The sequence below is a fragment of the Ascaphus truei genome, chromosome 1 (assembly GCF_040206685.1).
Source record: "Ascaphus truei isolate aAscTru1 chromosome 1, aAscTru1.hap1, whole genome shotgun sequence".
Lineage (NCBI taxonomy): Eukaryota > Metazoa > Chordata > Amphibia > Anura > Ascaphidae > Ascaphus > Ascaphus truei.
The window spans coordinates 327,215,550-327,228,386 of record NC_134483.1 but is presented as its reverse complement, the minus strand read 5'-3'; the positions used below and the strand labels follow the sequence as shown (position 1 = coordinate 327,228,386).

The 12,837-nt window shown below is 48.9% G+C and overlaps 1 protein-coding gene across 1 annotated transcript in view; it reads right to left on the bottom strand.

The window, feature by feature from the left end:
* Window positions 1-12,837, bottom strand: part of LOC142498265 (N-acylethanolamine-hydrolyzing acid amidase-like) — a 62,513-nt gene that overhangs the window by 17,169 nt on the left and 32,507 nt on the right. The gene's annotated exons all lie outside the window — the stretch shown is intronic.

Sequence of the window (12,837 nt, the reverse complement as noted above, 5' to 3'; positions counted from 1 at the left end):
CAAATTGGATATTCCATTGTTACTGTCATCTCTATGGAGAAAGACTAAGCAATCCACTTAGTTGAAGCTTTCTATAGAAATCTATAGGATTCCTGGGGGGAGGTGAAATGCTGCTGATCAGATCTGGGAGTAAGAGCATTGTACTGCCCAGACTCTGAGGCTCCAACCCAGTAGGAGGTCTTGAGTGCCTCAGCACACCCCTGCTCTGGCTTTTGTGGCACTAACTTAATCCGTGCTCTGATTGGCCTGCAGCCCCTGTCCCATGCCACAGAGGGCTATATAAGGGGTGCAGCTGATCAGAGCAAAAGAGTCTAACAGAGGAAGAAACACTCTGGGAAGGAGTGTGGAGATTCTCTCAGGAGGACTGTGGCAGGACGGCCTGTAGCCGAGGTCAGGGAACAGTCCACACGTGTAGTTTCAGGATAAATGAAAACGTTCAGTGGCTTTATTTCTCCACAGCAACATAACATGCGGGTACACTGTCCCTTTAAGCAAATAAATCCTGCTCCACGTTGGGAGAAAACTGACTAACAGCAGTCCTAGCTAGCAGGCTGGCTGGCTAAACCATACCCAAACCTTAAGAGTCTTTTAACAGTCATACAAACAAATGAAAGAAATCTTACTTTGGCTGCAGTAAGTAGTGTGCTGTATCCTTCTGGCTAGCAGCACATCTATCCATGTGCTCTCCTCTGACACAGCCAGCTACTGCTGGTAACAAGATCCTTATCTACCTTCCTGGCTCTCAGGTGTCAGCTTACTTCCTGACTACCTAACTTCCACCTGAATAAACCCTTATGAGTGCTGGATGAAGCACTCAGACATATGTTTCCCAGGCATAATTGATAGGGTTTGACTTCACCCTGTCACATACCTCCCCTGTTTGTGTGTGGCTAGTGTCCCACATGGCTGAAGCCCGACCCTCCACTCCTCTTGACAAAAAATCAGCATTTCCATGGTCCTTTCCAGGTCTATGCCGAATATCAAAAGAGAAGGGTTGGAGGGCCATATACCACCTGGTCAACCTTGGATTTGTGTCCTTCATGGTGTTTAACCACATCAAGGGCTTAAGGTCAGTGACCAGGGTGAAGTGTACTCCGGCGACATAATGTCTCAAGGCCTCAATTGCCCATTTTACAGCGAGGCACTCCTTCTCAATAACGGAATACCTCACTTCCCTTGGGAACAGCTTCCTGCAGATGAACAGTATGGGGTGTTCAACACCATCAAATTGCTGAGACAGCACTGCTCCCAGTCCTACCTCTGAGGCATCTGTCTGGATGATGAAGGGCTCTTTAAAATCTGGGCTCCGAAGAGTGGGGCCCTCTGACAGGCACTTTTTTAGCATGTCAAAGGCGTCTTGGCACTCCCAAGACCATTTAACTTGGGTTGGGCACTCTTTTTTGTCAGATCTGTAAGGGGTGCAGATATTTCTGAAAAATTGGGGATAAACCGCCGGTAATACCCTGCTAACCCCAAAAGGGAGCCGACCTGTGTCTTTGTCTGTGGGGTGGGGACTTCCTTTATGGCGGCCACCTTGCTAGCTAGTGGCCTTACTATCCTTCCCCCAACGGCATAGCCCAAGTACTTTGTAGTGGATTTACCCAGGGCACATTTTTTGGGATTTGCAGTGAGCCCTGCTTCTCTTAAGGACGTTAGGACTGCCCTTAACCTTTTTATATGAGACTGCCAGTGTCTGCTATAGATGACAATGTCATCCAAGTAGGCCGCGGCATATGCCCTATGGGGTCGTAGTACCTTGTCCATTAACCTTTGGCACGTGGCTGGAGCCCCATGTAACCCAAATGGCATAGTGACGAATTGGTATAACCCGAGAGGGGTGGCGAAGGCAATTTTGCATTTGGATTCTTCCGCTAGAGGTATCTGCCAATATCCTTTCGTGAGATCTAGGGTAGAGATATACTCTGCTTTACCAAGCGAGTCAAGCAATTCATCCACCCTAGGCATTGGATATGCATCAAATCTGGATACAGCATTTACCTTTTGCAGATCCACGCAAAACCTCACCTTCCCATCTGGTTTAGGGACCAACACGATAGGGCTACACCATTCGCTGTGGGACTCCTCGATCACGCCCAATTCCAACATGTCTATTATCTCCCTCTCTACCAGGTCTTTTCGGCCCTCTAGCAATCTATAGGGACGGGACCGTACTTTTACGCCAGGTTCTGTCTCAATCCTATGGGACACTAAATTAGTCTGCCCTGGCAGCTCCGAAAAAACATCTGGGAACTGGTCACATAATTCTAGTAGGTCTGACCTTTGTTCCGTTGTTAACTGCCCTCCCATGGGAACCTGATGGTCATTGTACGTACTACCCTTTGGAAGCTGCAGACCCAAATCCGTTTCTCCTTCCCGAGGGTGGATGAACAGCGATCTCATCGTTTTCCAGGGTTTCAGGAGGTTCACGTGGTAGATTTGTTTACCCTTCCTGGACCCTGGTTGAGAGATCTCATAGTTCACCTCCCCGGTGCGGCGGAGAACTTGGAAAGGACCCTGCCACTTCGCAAGGAGTTTACTCTCTGATGTCGGTAGTAGTAGCATCACTTGGTCCCAGGTTGGAAGACCCTCAAGTGAGCATTGTGGTTATACTGTCTTTCTTGACGTTCTTGAGCAGATTTGAGGTTTTCCTTAGCAAACCGACCTATCATGTCTAGGCGATTTCTAAGGTCTATGACATACTGAAGGGTATTCTTGGAGGGGGAGGGCTCCTCCTCCCAGGATTCCTTCAGTAGGTCGAGAATACCCTGAGGTTGGCGTCCATATAGGAGCTCAAACGGGGAGAAGCCTGTAGATTATTGGGGAACTTCTCGTACCGCAAACAGGAAAGGGAGAAGTTCATCCCAAGCTCGCTTTTCAGTGTCCACAAACTTCCTAAGCATGGTTTTTAAAGTACGGTTAAACCTCTCTACCAATCCATCAGTCTGAGGATGGTAGACTGAAGTCCGGACGGATTTTACCTCCAATAACTTCAGGACATCCTGCATTAACTTTGCCATGAAATTTGTTCCCTGGTCAGTTAACATTACTTGGGGAAGTCCTACCCTAGAGAACAGTTCTAACAGCCTGTGAGTAACCTGTTTAGCAGTGGCTGATCTCAGAGGGAAGGCCTCAGGATATCTGTTGGCATAATCTACCACAACGAGTATAAATTTATGTCCCTTCGCAGAGGGTTCTAAAGGTCCGACCAGATCTACCCCAATTCTCTCGAATGGGACGGCTACCAAGGGCAGAGGAACCAAGGGAGCCGGCTTCTGTCCTTTTTGGCTAGTTAACTGGCATTCAGGACATGTCTCACATAGTTTCATGATGTCACCATGTATGCCTGGCCAGTAAAACCGGGACGAGATGCGGTCCGTGGTTTTATCTCTGCCCAAATGACCACTCCATGGGAGAGTATGGGCTAGGGTGAACACCGTTTTAATCAACCCTTTAGGGACTAGCATCTGTCGAATGACCTCCCCTGTTTGTGTAACCTTATTCACATGATATAGAATGTCATTCAACAGTTCAAAATGTGGAAACACTTTTACACCCTGTTCATCCATTACCTTGTTGTTGACCTGTACCACCTTCTCATATTGTCTAGCCAGAGCTGGGTCCTCCCTCTGTCTCTGACGGAAGTCAGGAAGATCCAGGTCTGGCAAAATTCCCGAATCTATCTGTTCCCCACCCTGGTCATCCCCGGCCATGACCTGCAGTCCTTTGGGCTGACTAATGTTACCAAGAGTCCCAGCCTTTCTTAACCAGTCCTCTTTTTCCGCACGTCTCTGTTTACGTGTCTTTGGGACATGGTGTCTACGGGGAAAAATCTCTGGGGAAAAAGGGAACAAGTTCTTGGGCTTCTCCGGTACCAGAGAAGTAGGCTCCGTAGGAGTAGGGGCCAACAATGTTTCGAGGTAGGGCCAGTCTCGGCCAAGTAGAACAGGAGCAGGTAGCCAGGGAGCAACTCCCACTAGTAGGCTAGCCTCTTGATCCTGGATACGCAGTAGAACGTTCGCCGTCGGATATCTCTTTGTATCCCCATGGATACACTCGATATTCCAAGGAGAGTCATAAGATAGTCTATTGCTTGGAATTAGGCTCTCTAGGATCAGGGTTTTTCCAGAGCCCGAGTCCAGCATGGCGTTTACTTTTGTCCCCTCCAGAGATGCTGGGACTAACCACGGATTGTGGTCCCCTCGGAGACAAGCTGTGGCAGTGGTTCAGCCATATGAACAGTCCATCTCATCATCTCCTGAATCTGCAACCTCGGTCGTCAGCAGAAGCTCTCGACGGGGCTCGGTGTTTGGACCTCTCCGCTGTTGGATGGGGTCCTCCTTTCTGGTTGGTGGGGTTATCCTCTCCACCGGGTGGGTGACAGGAGTCCAGGTTCTCGGGGAATACTGTGGGTGGCGGCCTCCCTTGAGTGATCCAGTGGCCTCGGACCCAGGATGGGCGTCTCTGCGGGAGTTTGTACCAGGAACCCTCCGAGATGGGAAAGGGTCTTCCGATCGGGTTGACTGGATCTCCCGAGCTGGCGGGTTGTAGACCCCTCGATTGTCTGCTCTCCTGCCTCTAGCATCACCGGAAGTAACTGGTGTTTGCACCGGCTGTTCCCAGCTATCCTGTTGGGTGTCGTCGCCCAGGAAGTTTTCCACCAAGCGGACCGCTGAATTCAGGGAAAATGCAGCGTGTCTTTTTACCCAGGAGCGGGAGGAGGGGGGCAGTATCTGTATGAACTGTTCGAGCACAAACTGTTCAAGGATCTCTGCCTTGTCATGTTTTTCCGGTTGTATCCACCTGGTACATAAGTCTACTAAGCGGTGGGCTACGACCCGGGGTCTGTCTCTGTTTGTATATTTGACTGTCCGGAACCGCTGTCGGTAGGCCTCTGGAGTGAGGCCTAGGTGATCCAGAATAGCAGCCTTTAGTTGCTGATAGTCCATGGCCTCGTCTGCTGGAAGAGCCTAGTAGGCTGCCTGAGCTTCCCCTATGAGGAGTGGAGCCAGAGTCGTTACCCAGCGATCAACTGTCCAGCCGTCGACCGTGGCTACCCTTTCAAAAGTGAGGAGAAATGCCTCTGGGTCTTCGTTTGGCTTCATTTTATGCAGCACCACCGGTGGGTTATTTGGAATCCCTGGTCTGCCTGGGGCTGGGCCTTTGGCCAGCAATTGGAGTAGCTTTTCCTCTCGCTGGGCCTGTCGCTCATCTTGCTGGGCCTGTCGCTCAGCTTGTTTCTCTGCTAGCTGGAGCTGTTGCTCAAGGAACTGAGAAAAAATTGTCTCCATTTTTTTTTCTGTGTGTGTGTGTGGCCCTTCAGACACAGGGCCCGTCCAAATCCCACTTCTGACACCACCTGTGGCAGGACGGCCTCTAGCCGAGGTCAGGGAACAGTCCACATGTGTAGTTTCAGGATAAATGAAAACGTTCAGTGGCTTTATTTCTCCACAGCAACATAACATGCGGGTACACTGTCCCTTTAAGCAAATAAATCCTGCTCCACGTTGGGAGAAAACTGACTAACACAGCAGTCCAAGCTAGCAGGCTGGCTGGCTAAACCATACCCAAACCGTAAGAGTCTTTTAAGCAGTCATGCAAACAAATGAAAGAAATCTTACTTTGGCTGCAGTAAGTAGTGTGCTGTATCCTTCTGGCTAGCAGCACATCTATCCATGTGCTCTCCTCTGACACAGCCAGCTACTGCTGGTAACAAGATCCTTATCTACCTTCCTGGCTCTCAGGTGTCAGCTTACTTCCTGACTACCTAACTTCCACCTGAATTAACCCTTATGAGTGCTGGATGAAGCACTCAGACATATGTTTCCCAGGCATAATTGATAGGGTTTGACTTCACCCTGTCACAAGGACCATCTGAGAAAGATCTACCTTCAGAGAGCATCTGAGAGACTGAGAAGGAGACTGAGGGAAGGAGAGTGGAAATTCCCTCAGAGGACTATCATAGAGACATTCTGTAAAGGAGTTTGGATCTTGACAATGACCAGCTGGAGATACGTAAGAGGCTCTGCTGTGTGATCAGCCCTCTGATGTCCTGGACGAGAAGCGGACAGGGCAAATCATCTTGAAACAGGCTCCTGCACGTAGTGAGGCTAGAGTCTACTCCCCACGTCCCCAGTTGGTATTGTATCTTGTTTTGTGCATCTTTGTTTTGTCTGCCGGCGTGCCAGAATAAACCTTATTTTATTCTACAACTTTGTCCTGTCTGGTGCTAGTGATCCTGGTGGTTTCGGTGTAAAAGTACTGGTCTCCCGTGACAGTTTTTTTCTGGTGGCATAGCAGTGGGATCGCTAGGCTTTGTGTTGGGATTTCTTTCGGGAAATCACAGCTCAAAGACGGTGTTGAATTTTCAAGACCGCAGAACAAGTTGTTCCAGACAAACGTTGTACAAACCTGATATTTTACTATTCGATCACATTTATATTAGTTTGGGTAAATCTGAAGATGGCTGGTCCAGGAGGACATTATTCTTCCTGGGACCGACAATCGTTAGTTGCCCGGTGCGGAAGATATGGTCTGCCGAGTGACGGCCGCGGTACGATGGGCCTTGCGGAGGACCTTGAGTGGTATGAGGCCGGCTTGGCTGAGTACGTTGCTATGGAGAGTGTTTGTGCAGATTTCCTTGCAGCGTATGGTAGTTAACCGGTGACTTTTGCTGGCACATTGTCCACCTAGTGAGAGGTTTTGTGCATCTTTGTTTTGTCTGCTGGCGTGACAGAATAAACCCCATTTTATTCAACAACTTTGTCCTGTCTGGTGCTAGCGATCCCGGTGGTTTCGGTGTAAAAGTATTGGTCTCCCGTGACAATGAGCTTCTGCGATGGTAAGGGGAAACAGGGCAGGCTTTTGGTGATCCTTCAGGTTCTTCTCATGTTGTCAGCGCCTCCAGTCACAGCAGGCTCCAGGGTTCCTGGAGACAGTCCCCACCATCACAGACTTCTCGCATACCCCTACCCAATAGACTGTTACTTAGGCAGGGGTATATAAAAAGGATTCTTTATTGAGACAGCCACTGCAGTTGATATTACAGCACACGCATCATCTTTTAGATGAGTCCCAACCCCAGGAGGGGCTGAAGGCCTGTCTCTCTCTGCCAGCAGGGAGAGACTCAGAGCTCCACTCCTCCACCCATGAGGGGGAGCGCTGGATTGCATGGCTCTACCCCAAGAGGAGGAGACCTGGAAAAACTATAATTTGGAATATTCTGAGGATCACCGGGAAGCCCTGCCTCCGTCACTCATCCCGCGATGTCACGGGTGACGTGTGCCAATCACAACTTGCGCGCTGGCGCCACACCGCTAGGAGAAGAGACACCGCAGGGCCCGCCTCCAGGCTCCGTCTCCATGATGGCATGAGCAGCGCTCAGTGCACTCCTAATACGCACAGACGCCGCACGAACACAGGCAGTCAAGGGGTTAATGCTAACCATTATCCCACAGCTGCTACTAACTCCGCACCAGCATATCGGTACACAGCATACCTGTGATTACTCCTTACCCTGCAGCTGTGGGCTGTCCTGCATTCATTACTCTGCAGCTGTGTGTTGCCTTTCCATTGGCTGCCTGCTCCTTAAATGTTCACTCAGCCCTCATCCAAACTGGCTGAGCATAAACTATTGTCAGTGTGTGCTTACCTCAAGCTTCCTGGTATCCTGCCTTGCCTGGTCTTGCTTCCAGTTCCTTTGACCCCTGCTTGCGCCCAGACTTCTGACTTCTCTGACCCCTGGACCACAGCTACGAACTCGACTATTCTGATCTCTCTATCCCTGGACCCCGGCATCGCATCAACGACCACCCGACCTTCTCCTCTCCTTGACCATGCAAGTACCTCAACTAACGTGACCTCTCCTACCATGACCCGGCTTCACGACTACCACTCTGCACTTCGGACGTGTCTGCTCGGTTGTTGATAAGTGACTATCAATATCCCCACCTCAGCCTCGCAGTCCCGCCTTGTTTGTGGTGAGCACTCGTGACTCACTCCCTCTTTAAAGCACAGAGGGGGAGGTCACAAGGTCTGCCCCATGTACACAGTCCCAGTTTCACCTCTATCCCTTTCACACCAAAGAGGCAGCATGAGGGGGGTAAAACCACAGGATAGCCTGACATTGCCTGTAGCATTGCCTGTATATGTCAGGAGGCAGAAAGTATAGTCTGGATCAGCCATGGCTACACTCTCCCCTTAGGTGAAATTCCTATGTCCTCACTGGGATCAAATTTGGGGACCATCTAGTAACCTGAAGCCTGCAATACAATAACAGATTACATCGGTTGTCATGACATAACCAATACACAGTATACAGACATCACTACCCATATCATCCACTGATTACAGTGATGACAAATATAAACAATTCTTCCAACGGGAAGAATGATAGAATCCCTACCTGTAATACTTGGGGTCGGGTTTCATTACACCGCCCATCAAACATCTTAGTCCAGATGAAATACACTTTAGGTGAACCAGGCCTCTGTCTCACCTCCACCCTATCTTTATGAATGCACCGTCCCACTAACCACCCCTTCCAACAAAATCCCAGTCCCTTAAATCAGTTGACAAACCAGGGGACAGATCATCATTGGGAAAATGGATAATACAAAAACGGAATCAGAGGGGAAACAGGAGCCTGGATACTGTCCTGCACAGGGATGGTCTTGGTAGTATAGGCGGGTTATTTGAACCTAGTAGTGTCCCGGACAAATCCCTCTGAAGTGGGCTTAACCTTACCCCTAGGTGGCAGTATCGAAGCAGACGTACTGGCCTGGGAAGGGACATGGGCAGCTGGGGCCAGTGAACAGGGCCTAAAATTGTCCATGGCCAGTCCTTGGTGCAGGCTTACCACGGCCCTTAGGGAGGGGTAGTGTGGTGGTATCAGGATCCGATGACCCCTTCCCCTGAGCGGGGTCTTGTTGGGGGCAGGGGTAGTAGCGAACTGTCCATCACTCACCCCTGAAGGTCTCAGCGGAGGTTCCACAGCTTGCGCATTAGCCATCTTGCTGATGTCATCATGGCGGGCCAATCTCGTGAGATCTCCAGGCAGGCACCAGTCCAGCGGTGTGGATGACATCACATCTGGCAACGCCGGAAGTGCATCACCCCGTGGAATACCAAACAAGGCCACACCTGGCTCCTCATCTGGATAGGCCACAGCAGGGTCCTGGTGAAAGTAAGACATTGGAGCCTCACCCATCCGAAGATAGGGGACGTCCTCTGACTTCACTGGATCCTCAGGATCGGGACTTCGCCTCCGACTGCAGGAAGGGGATGATCTGTCCTCCGCAGGCCACGGACAGCTGGTCACTTCTTCTTCGGGGCCGGGTAAGGACACCTCCACCTGGCCACAATGTCGGGGCACCTCGCATTCCCTGGTGGCCATTGGCATGGAGCTTGCCTGCTCCTATGCCGCCAGGGGAAGCCAGGGGAAGCACATCCAACACCTCCGGGGCAGTCAACTTACCCCCCAAGTCAGCGGCAGGTACAGGTTCCAGTCCTGGAACTTTTCAGCAGCATCACAGCGGGGGTCGTCTCTGGCACCGGTACACTGGAGCCTCGGCTAGCAGATACACGGGTGGCACACGGGTGGCAGGGATAGCATGGCATATGGAGTTGGTACCTCTTGCACCGGACCACATGGGCATCCAGGCGCGATGGTCAGGGCACACGGGCCCACGATATCAGCGGCAGCATAGAACACTGCCGGGGTCACACTGGTTGGTGTGGAGGCCCGATCGATGGGTTGGAGAGCGTTGGCAGTCCCAGGACTGGCAGGCCGCATGAATAAGGCCCTGAAGTGCTGGCACTACGCGGTGGGGCTGGCTTCGCCCCAATGAGTCTGCAAATTGGGCAGACAGCGCAGGTGGTGTTGGCCGTGTATGGTGGCTACCAGGTAGCCCCCTGGCAAGTAGTAATTAGTCAACTCCAAAGCAGACCTATTTCTTTCTTTTCTGAGGTAGTGGTAGTAACCAGCAATAAGTCAAGGTAGCTCCTTCCTCTGGCTGAGCTCCGTGGAACAGAAGTAAAGCAGAGTGTGGTTGACTCCTCCCATAGGTAGAATATAGGGTAGGGCATGGCAGATCAAGGAGTGACTTGGCTCCGGCTGAGCCTGTCACAGCGATGGGCGTTGGTTTGGTGCCAAATAGCTTGCACTAACTTTTGCAGAAAGCTTGCATCTGCTTTGCAAGCCCATGCGGTCCCGTTTTTCTGGCAGGAATGCCATTTTGAGAACACAATCCATGCGGTAGACTCCATTTTGAGCACACAGCATAGTCCATAGAAAGAGAAGGCACACAGGGTCCCTAGCAACAACTGAAAGGGCCCATTCCTAACATTGAGCACCATAGAACAGTTCATAATGAACTTAGGTACACGGGCCCCCAGCGCCAACTGAAAGGGCCCATCCCTATTTTGAGCAAGATGAAGGGTACACAATTCCTGGACAATTTCCCACAGGGTGCGCCCCACAATAACATTTTCTTTAAGGTACCCAGGGTCCCCAGCACCAACTGAATGGGCCCAGTCCATACCCGTTGTCAAATGATGCTGCAGGGTCACGTGACGTCACATGATCCCACAGCGTCATTTTGATGCCGGAGCCGAGAGAGAGGGGGGGGGGTGCAGGCAGGGGGGCACAGATTGAAAAGTGTGTGCACCCCTGCTATATAGTACCTAGTTTGGCATAGGTTTTGGATATCAGGGTATCAATGTGCAACCCAAATGTTAAATGGGAGTCAAACCATATGCCCAAATATATGAAACTAGTAACAGGAGTTGGTTCTGATCTGGAGCTCATTCATTGGAAGCTTTAGAAATGTAGCCTTGGTCCCAAATACCATTGTTACAGGTCTTGTGAGTGTTTAAAAACAGTTTGTTTTGGGAAATCCAATTTTCAAGTCTCAAAGTCAGATTGAAGTATGTGTTCAAGGTCAGAGAGGTTAGGACTGTGTGCATATAGGATTGTGTCATACTGTATGCATAGATGTGTATTCCAGCTCCCTTACAAGCTGTAGGAAGATCATTAATGAATGCAGCAGTTACCCTCCTAGATTAATCATTGACACAAGCACTTAACTATACTGGTTGATTCTTATCTTCTGGATAAGATACCTATGCCCCAACTAAAGCAGTGAGTATCTTGGGAACATTAAACTAAACTTCTGCTACAAATCAATATAAATGTAAAAATAAATAGCACACGAGAATTTTTTTTTTATTGGAGCACTCCTAATACCTCCTTAAATATTCTGTAATAACTTCAATCCACAATAGTATATAATAACACCTTAACAATTCTTTCTTGCACACATAACTTCTCATATAAAAATACAAAATACATAAAGAAATACAACTGGTACCAGTTCCCTACAATATGCATAGTGTTCATCCAAATGTCAATGTCCGTATTAATTAATTTGGTTGCACCAATTCATCAAACGTTTGGATGATCACTAGACATTACATATTGTACATATACGTTACGATCTACCGTATAAACACATAAAGATGGCCTCTTAGCCCAATCTTAATTCATATGGTATACAATGGGTTAAAATGTGCATAGTATCTGAATTAGGAAAAGTTCACATGTATATCCAGCCACATAATGCTATCTGCTCCAAGAAAAATATATTTTTTGTCAATATTCTTCAGTCATACTAATGTAATATCTACAGTATTTAGAGGTGTTCAGAGTCAATCATAATTGTTATACAGTACACTCAAATAAAAAGGAGCCATGATGATGGGACCCTGCATGAGGAGATACCACCCGAGAAGGTGAGAGAGTTACAGAGGCTCCGCTCTTTCACCCGGCAATCTGTTTAGTTGTTGTGTGGGGAGAGCGCGGGGCCACTTTAACTGCGGGACGTTGCAAAGTCACAAATAGCACCATTATCACGCCAGCCCTGGTTGCAATATAGTTGGGGTGGTCAAGCTGACTGGGAGTTGGAGCTATAATTTACCAGTGTCATTATAAAGGGCCACAATAAATGTTTAAAAATCAAATTAATACCTGAATATATCGACACACAGCATAACCTGACCATATCAGTGTATAGTGCCGTCAGGTTATACTCTGTGTCAGTGTATAGTGCAGTGTATAACCTGACGGCACTATACAGGCATACCCCGGTTTAAGGACACTCATTTTAAGTACACTCGCGAGTAAGTACATCTCGCTCAATAGGCAAACGGCAGCTCACGCATGCGCCTGTCAGCACGTCCTGAACAGCAATACCGACTCCCTACCTGTACCGAAGCTGTGCGCAAGCGGGGAGACTATAGAGCCTGTTACACATGCGTTATTTACATCAGTTATGCACGTATATGATGATTGCAGTACAGTACATGCATCAATAAGTGGGGAAAAGGTAGTGCTTCACTTTACAGTAAGTACATTTTCGCTTTACATACATGCTCTGATCCCATTGCGTACGTTAATGTGGGGTATGCCTGTACACTGACACAAGGTATAACCTGACACACAGTACAAGTGAGCTGTTTACCACAGCTTGCAAAATCTATTTCTATTTCTAGTTACATGTTGTGAAATTGAGAATGAATAGCATGACAAAGTAGACGTTTTTGATTTTTTCTACAGACAATTAGCTAAAAATGCAGTTAAATGTGCTAAATATTACAATCCTAGGTCGCCTAGTGGCTGAAATCCGTGTTCCAGGAGAAGCAATAGCAGCCAGAAGGGTTAACATTGAAACTCAATGTCTGTGTCAAAAACTACATTTAAAAAATCCATGATAGTTGCCTCCTAAAATGATGCATATCTAATTGGTCCTGCATTTACATCTTTAACAGTGTTCTCCCACTTTC